The sequence below is a fragment of the Magnolia sinica genome, chromosome 10 (genome assembly GCF_029962835.1).
Source record: "Magnolia sinica isolate HGM2019 chromosome 10, MsV1, whole genome shotgun sequence".
NCBI classification, from domain to species: domain Eukaryota; kingdom Viridiplantae; phylum Streptophyta; class Magnoliopsida; order Magnoliales; family Magnoliaceae; genus Magnolia; species Magnolia sinica.
The window spans coordinates 51,571,548-51,579,699 of NC_080582.1; the positions used below are offsets into that span (position 1 = coordinate 51,571,548).

General features: G+C 36.6%; 1 non-coding gene across 1 annotated transcript; it reads left to right on the forward strand.

Annotated features, from left to right (window-relative positions):
- Positions 1-5,354: 5,354 nt before the first annotated feature.
- On the forward strand, positions 5,355-5,461 carry LOC131217960 (small nucleolar RNA R71). The gene has a single exon (XR_009157540.1). It is a non-coding gene; the product is annotated as a small nucleolar RNA R71 (small nucleolar RNA).
- The last annotated feature ends 2,691 nt before the right edge of the window (positions 5,462-8,152 follow it).

Consider the following 8,152-nt stretch of genomic DNA (forward strand, 5'->3'; position numbering starts at 1 on the left):
TTTGGATAGAATTCCCTTGTGATGGACCCCATATCCTGCGATACTACATACTATCATCCCGACTTCACTCCAGCTTAGTCATTTCATTCGCACTACATATTGCATTGCAACATTTAGCATTTTGGGTTACTATGTTTCTGTATTTATATGGCTTAGATGAGGTTGACGGTATTCATGGCTCGTCAGGATTTGCATATTGCATTACATCCTCGGCATTTGATATTTGGCTCACTATGATCTGCATTCTGTACTCTGATATTGTATGACTCATGGACTGGTCAGTATCTCCACTTACTCTGATATTGTATGATTCATGATCTTGCCAGCATTTTTGATATTGTATGATTAGGGCATTATATTGAATACTTAGTACTTACCTTGTGCACACACTTACACCACCCTCTAAGCTTTCTATAAGCTTATGCATGATAGATGCGTGCAGGTGGCGTTAGGTTATAGCAGCGTTGAGCATGGGGCACCCAGCGGTCTTTTGGAGCTTTGATTTTGACTTATGTACTTCCCTTTCAGCATTGTATTGAAAGTTTATATTAGTGGATGTGTAATTATGATGTTGCCTTTGTGATTTGGGTAAACTTGTGGTTATGCTTCTTACGAGATAAATGTACGTTGAAAAATCCTCCTTGTAAGATCCCAGGATCGGAATCTGGCGTATGCACGGTGGGAGCTGAGAATGAGGTATTATGGAGGCTGTCGGCACCGGATTCAGTGATCGAGAATTTTGTAAACTCGGTTTCCGAGTTTGGGGCGTGACAGAATCCTTCTAATCTTCATGATTCTCTTATGATTGGTTGTGGGATTGGTAGATCCTGTTGTTTGCCTTGTCTCCTGGGCATGGTTTTGTGATGGAATCACTTCCAGTTCTCACACCACTCATCCATTGAGAACTAGGTCAAAGGAAGTTCAGATTTGATTTTACTAAGATATCTTCCAATTGGATAGGATGAGACCTCGATTCCAATCACGTGACTTGAATCAAGCTGATCACTACAAGTGGATCATTGGAAACCCTAGTTACCACCTTTCATTTCATTAGTTTTAATTACTTTAATCACAATTACTCTTTCAAATATTTCAAATTTAGGTTTTCATCTTTTTCTTGTTCTTCTGCTAGTTGTTTTCAAAAAACACACGAGATTAGTCCCTGTGGATTCGACCTCGGTCTTACTGAGATTATTACTACATTGCGACCCTATACATGGGGTTGTGAACATTGGTCCTACTCGGAACTGCCTCAATCCACTTGGAAACATAGTTCACATCAACTAATATATAAAGAAATCCAAAAGAAAATGGAAATGAGCCTATAAAATCAATAACCTAACAATAAAAAATCTCTAATGGTAAAATTGGGGATAAAGGCATCATGTTGTGCCGGGACATTCTTCCCAATCTTTAACATCTATCACAAGTAACACTGAAAGCATGGGTGTCTGTAAACATAGTGGGCCAGTAAAAACCACACTGCAAGATTTTTGCAATGGTTTTCTTAGTAGAAAAATGGCCACCACATGCTTCCATGTGGAAAAAGAAAATAACACTCTAAATTTCATCTTCTGGGACACAACGTATAAAAATCTGATCAGTCCCATATTTATATAAATACGGGTCATCCCATAAGAAGTTCCTAACTTCAATTTCAAAATGCTTCCTATCTTGTGACTTCCAATGATATGACATTTTTTTCGTCACAAAATAGTTCACTACATCCACATACTAAGGCAATTCGGAGATCGTAAATAGTAGTTCCTTAGCGAAAGTATCCTGGATATGCATCTCCTTGGTGGAATCATCTAACACCAATCTGGAAAGGTGATTGGCTACTAAGTTTTCTGCTCTTTTCTTATCTTTTATCTCTAAGCCAAATTCTTAGAGTATGAGGATCCATCTCAAAAGTCTCAGCTTGCATCCTTCTTAAATAGTAAATATTTCAAAGTCGAGTAGTCCGTAAAAATTACCACTTTGGATCCCAACAAGTAGGAACTTAACTTATCCAAAGAAAAAACTACTGCAAGTAACTCCTTCTCAGTTGTTGAGTAGTTCACTTGGGCTGAGTTTTGAGTTCTATTCGCATAGTGAATAACGTAGGGTTGTTTATCTTTCATTTGGCCCAAAATAGCTCCTATGTCATAATCACTTGCATCGCACATTAGTTCAAAAGGAAGTGCATAATCTAGTGGACGCATGATAGGTGCAGTGGTAAGGGATGATTTAATTTTATTAAAGGCAATGCACACTCATCTGTCCACTTAAATGGGACATCCTTTTGGAGAAGATTAGTCAAGGGTCTAGTAATGGCACTAAAGTCCTTGATGAATCTTTTATAAAAACCACCATGCCCTAGAAGTGATCCAATACCTCTAATAGTTCTGGGGATAAGTAGATTAGCTATAATGTCCAGTTTTGAGTGATCTACCTCGATTTCATTTTTAGAGATAACATGGTTCAAAAAAATTCCTTTTTGAACCATGAAATGGCATTTCTCTCAATTTAAGCTAAGATGCTTCTCTTCACACCTAGACAAGACAAGAGATAAATTGTTGAGGCATTCCTCAAAACTACCCCCAAATATAGAAAAGTCACTCATGAAAACCTCAAAAAACTTCTCAACCATATTTAAAAAAATATTTAACATGCATCGTTGGAAAGTTGTTGGCGCATTGCACAATCCAAATGGTATCCGTTTGAAAGCAAATGTGTCAAATGGACAAGTGAACGTGGTTTTCTCTTGGTCTTCCAGGGCTATCTCTATTTGGTTATATCCGGAATATCCATCAAGAAAACTATAGGAGGAGTGACCTGCTACCCTCTCTAAAACTTGATCAATGAATGGTAGAGGGAAATGGTCCTTCTTCGTGACCATATTCAATCTTCTATAATCAATGCACACACACCAACCTATAGTAACTCGTGTTGGTATGAGTTCATTATTAGAATTTTGCACGATAGTTATTCCAGATTTCTTTGAGACTACTTGAGTTGGACTCACCTAAACATTATCAGATATTGGGTAGATGATTCCCACATCCAATAATTTGATTACATCATTTTTTACAACTTCTATCATGTTTAGATTGAGGTGCCTTTAAGGTTGTCTAATTAGTTTGGTGCCCTCATCGAGGTGGATCTGATGGGTACATATGGAAGGGCTTATACCCTTAATATTAAAAATGGTCCAGCCCAAGGCTTCTTTGTGGTCCCTTAGAACATTTAACAATCTTTGTCTAAAAATGAAGAGATCACCATAGGATAAGTTTTATTTTCACCCAAGTATACATATTAAGCTCATTTGGTGGTGGTTTTAGATCAAGCTTTTGAACATTAGTTGGTAATGGAAGAGGTCGCGAGTCCTCGATAAATAGGATTTGAGTGTGAGGTCTCCATTGGTACATACCAATGTCCTGGGTGGTAGTGCTCTTATTATTATCATAAATTTTAGCAAGCACTTTTTCTAAATCAGAAATTTTCAAGTCCCTAAGGTCTTAAATCAATTCCTTAGTCAGACTAGGTTCTAATTCCTCTTCTTCTATTAAGCAGTCCATGAAATTCAGCTCATTGCTCTCGTTATTATCAATGGGCTGCTTACATAGATTGAAAATATTTACTCTAGAGTCATGTTACCAAAAGACAAGTTCATCATTCCATTCCTGCAATTTATGATTGCATTTGAAGTTGCTAAAAATGAGCGGCCTAAAATGATGGAAACTTGAGTGCTAGCGTTTACACAAGGTTCAGTGTCTAATATAATAAAATCAATGGGGAAGTAGAATTTCTCCACTTAGACTAGCACATCCTCTAAAATGATGGAAACTTGAGTGTTAGCGTTTACACAAGGTTCAGTGTCTAGTACAATAAAATCAATGGGGAAGTAGAATTTCTCCACTTAGACTAGTACATCCTCTAAAATTTTCCTTGGTACCTTAATGGAACGGTTAGCGAGTTAGAGTGTAATTGTGGTTGATTTAAGCTCACGTAACCCCATTTATTTGTAAATCGAATAAGGTACTAAGTTGACACTTGCACTCAAATCTAGCAAAGCATGCTCAATTTGAAAATTCTCAATAAAATAAGGAATATTGGGACTTCTCAGGTCTTTATATTTGGATATGACCCTTTGTTGAATGATAGCGCTCACTTTCTCACTAAGGAAGGTCTTTTTGTGCACATTTAATTTCCTCTTTACAGTACACAAGTCCTTAAGATATTTAGCATATGATGAAATTTGTCTAATGGCATCAAATAAAGGAATATTGACAACAACCTTTTAAAGCACATCCAACACCTCTTGATATTTCATGGGGATAGTTGGGTTCTGAAGTCTAAATAGGAACGGAACTGGAGGTTCATATGATTTAGTCTCTTTATCCTTTTGTTATTACGACTCTTGAACCATAGCGGTTCATCATTCTCTTGAGATGGTGGCTCGTCCTCAGATATTTCTACCGGTTGCATTATCTTGTTATCAACCTGTTTTTCACTTCTCAAGCTAATGATGGTCTTAGCTTGTTCATGATGTAGCTCACTTGGATTTGAGTCTCCAATGAAATGCGTATTTCTAGGGTTTGGTATAGGTTGAGAAGGAAGTGTACGTTTTTTCCTAGCACTTAGTTGAGTATCAATCCTAGCCACGACCGTCTTTAATTCCTGATTTGATTGGATTAGAGACTGATTCATTTGAGCTTGAGAGTTCATGAATGTGGTCAATGTGTCCTCCACAGATGATCACTTTAGTGGGGGCACATATGGTGCATTGTTAATGCCCCAAAGAAGTTGTTTTATGGAGGACCTTAAGGTGCATTGGGCGCATTAATTTGTGGTCCATTCCTCCAACTAAGATTAGGATAGTTACGCTAATTTGGATTGTATGTGTTTCCCATTGGTTGCATAACTGACCTTTGGTAGTTAATTATAGCATTTGCTTGCCCATGCTCATGTGTGATATTTTGTACAACTGGGATTATTGGACAATCCTTTGTGTCATGGTCTGTACCACCACAAATGCTACAAAAATTACCTAAGGAAGTATTTTTTTAACCATATCAACCTTCCTAATTTTCAAGGCTTCGACCTTTCTAGCTAATACAGTGAATTTTGCATTAAGGTTGTCTTCCTCTCCTAGGACGTACATCCCCATTTTCTCTCTAGGAATGGGTCTAATTTGGTTTGGTTTAGTAGAGACATCACATGTTTGTGTATTTCATGCTAACATGTCTAGAAAATCTGAAGCCTCATTATGATCTTTGTCAAAAAAGGTTCCACCACACATCATTTCTATGAACTAACGGGTATCCATGGTGAGCCCTTTTCGGAACACATCAATCAAGTGCCATGGTTTATAACTATGATGTGGGTAAGTAAGTAGAAGGTCTTTGAAACGCTCCCAAGCTTGGAAAACCAATTCATTCCCCTTTTGGGAGAACGACATGATTTCCTATTTAAGTGCATTTATTTTATGTTCAGGAATTATTATTTTTTTCAAAAACTCTCTACTTAAGGCCTGGCATACAGTGCTTGTATGAGGTCTTAGAGAGTTGAGCTATGCTTTGGCCCGATCCTTTAGAGAAAATGAGAATAACCTAAGTTTAAGGATATCCCTATTGCCATTGTTTACTTGTAATGTTGCAATTACTTCCTCAAAGTCCTTGAGGTGCAAGTAGGGGCTTTCAAAATCCAATCCATGAAATTTAGGAATCAATTGAATCACACCTGGTTTAAAATCAATGTTCCCTATGTGAGTAGGGAATAGTATGCAAGATGGTAAAGTTGATCTCTCAGGGTGTAGATGTTCACGTAAAGTCCGTGGTTGGTGTAACACATTCCTATGAACTTCATTCTCATCCTCAAAAGGAGGATTGTGTTGATTTTCTCTATTTTGATTTATAGTTGGATCTGACATATTTGGATTTGGATTATCAACTGGGTCTGCCATGGAATCCAAGTGATGTTGAGTGCCTCTCCTAAGTGATTGATCAAGGCTTGGAACTAGTCCACCTTTGGAGGAGAGTCGATTGTTTTGATCCCTACTCTAATGGGACATAAATCATCCACACCACACAACAAATACCACTAATTCAAATAACAAGTATAATACTTAAAATAAAAATAAAAACTTAAGTAACAACCCAGGAGGCAGAGCCGACCATGAGGGTTTAATCCACAAAGCAAAATAAATTAACAACACAGGCGGTAGAGCCGACCATAAGGGTTCAATCAACAAAGAAAAATAAATAAAAATAAAATAAAACTAATGCAGAAAATAAACTATGCTAATCTGAAAAATAGATTCAGCAGATGATCTTTGTAATCAAACAACAACTGTAGGACAACCATATCACTTGGGTGATAAAATCCCAAGCAGGGCAACCTTATGTCATAGTTAGTACTTAAAAGACCCAACTAAATTTACTTTGAAAAAAAAACAGAAAATCTACAAAAATTTTGGAGGGTTTAGAAGAGAACTTACCTTAGAAAAGAACTTACCTTAGCTATCTTGCATAGATCTAATCTATTTCAGTCTCCCCCCGGCGACAACGCCAAAAACTTGATTGCTTGCTTCCAGGTGCAGAGGTTCGTAAGTAATATCCCGTGAATACAGGGTCGATCCCACAGGAAGATGAATTGCGAGAAGGAGAAAAGCAAATGCAAAACAAACCAAGTAATAAAAAATAAACTGATGACTTGATTTTGGGAGTTTTGAATGGATGTAATTCAACTGAATTAAAACAACACCCAAGCTTCAAAGTTCCACACATAGGTTAATGTTCCAAAATCATGATGACTTGGATAACACAAATAGGATTCGAGCACTATGGTCGGCTTAATCGAAAAATAAAACAGTTTAAACATTTTAAATAAATGATATAAAAGATTAAAAAATCATGGATTTAACCATTGATATATATGATTTTAAGAATTCATATCCATAAGATAACGAATATTAAAGAAATGAAGCAAGTTGAGAACCTCTCCTACCTAGGAAATCTAATTGATCCAGGGTAAGCCTATCCATCAATGTGGATCTCATATAATGGAAACATATGGATCTCATATGAGGATCAAAAACTAAACCTAAACAATTGATAACATGCATACACCATTCTTCTCATCATTAAAACAATCAATCATCACAACTATGAAAACATTAAACTAATGTGCTTCCCTTCTATCTTGAGCTAGAGGGAACTAGAAAGACATAACTAAATTGCAGAAATAAAAAGCAACATGAAAAGAAAGAAAGAGCAAATAAACAAAAACTTGTAAAGAAAATAATAACTATGAAACTTGAAAGCTCTCTAAAAGAAACTAGGAAAACTTAGAAAAACCCTAGAATGCTCTTTTCTGCTTTGGATAATTGCTTAGGAATGCCCTGGAATGCCCTATTTATAGGTGGGAAACTCCCTCTTTCAAATAGATTTGAAAAAAAATTAAAAATTGCTTCAAAACTACTCACTCCGCGTAGGCTCCGCGTAAACCCTTCGATGTCATCGAACCTGGTTCGATGTCATCCAAGACTGACTCCAATTTGTCCAGCAACCAAACTTGATTTTTCTGTAATTCTTCGATGTCATCTAAGGTCTTCGATGTCATCAAAGATTGGTTTCGATGTCATCTAAGTTCAAATCCTGTGAATTTCTGCACTAATTTATGCACTCCCTTCCTTTTTCACTTGGTTTTCTTAACTCTTGGGGTCTTGAAATCTTCAATCTTAGTCTCCAAAAGTCAATTCTTTACCTTAGTGATTCTTAAGCATCAAATCCATGCTTTTAACATTCTTTTCAATCTAAGCTCTTAAAGTCACCTTACAACACAAACATGCATAAAATATACCATTAAGGAGCATCATGTTCATAAAACCAAGATATAAATGGGGAAAAATATGAAATATTTAACATTCAACAGACAGCAATGCTCGGTTGCACTAAGTAACTATCGAGCAACTGAGTAAATCTAGACAACAGGGTTCAGTTGCACGAGAAGGACTCGGTTAAACCAAGTAGTCCTGTTCAACAATATTTTGCATGTTCGGATTTTGGCAGTTTTAGTTCACTGACTTCAACAATTCATATCTATATTTCTATAACTCCGATTAAGGTGATTCCAAGTCCAGATTGAAACTTGATGAGTCTAGTTTTAT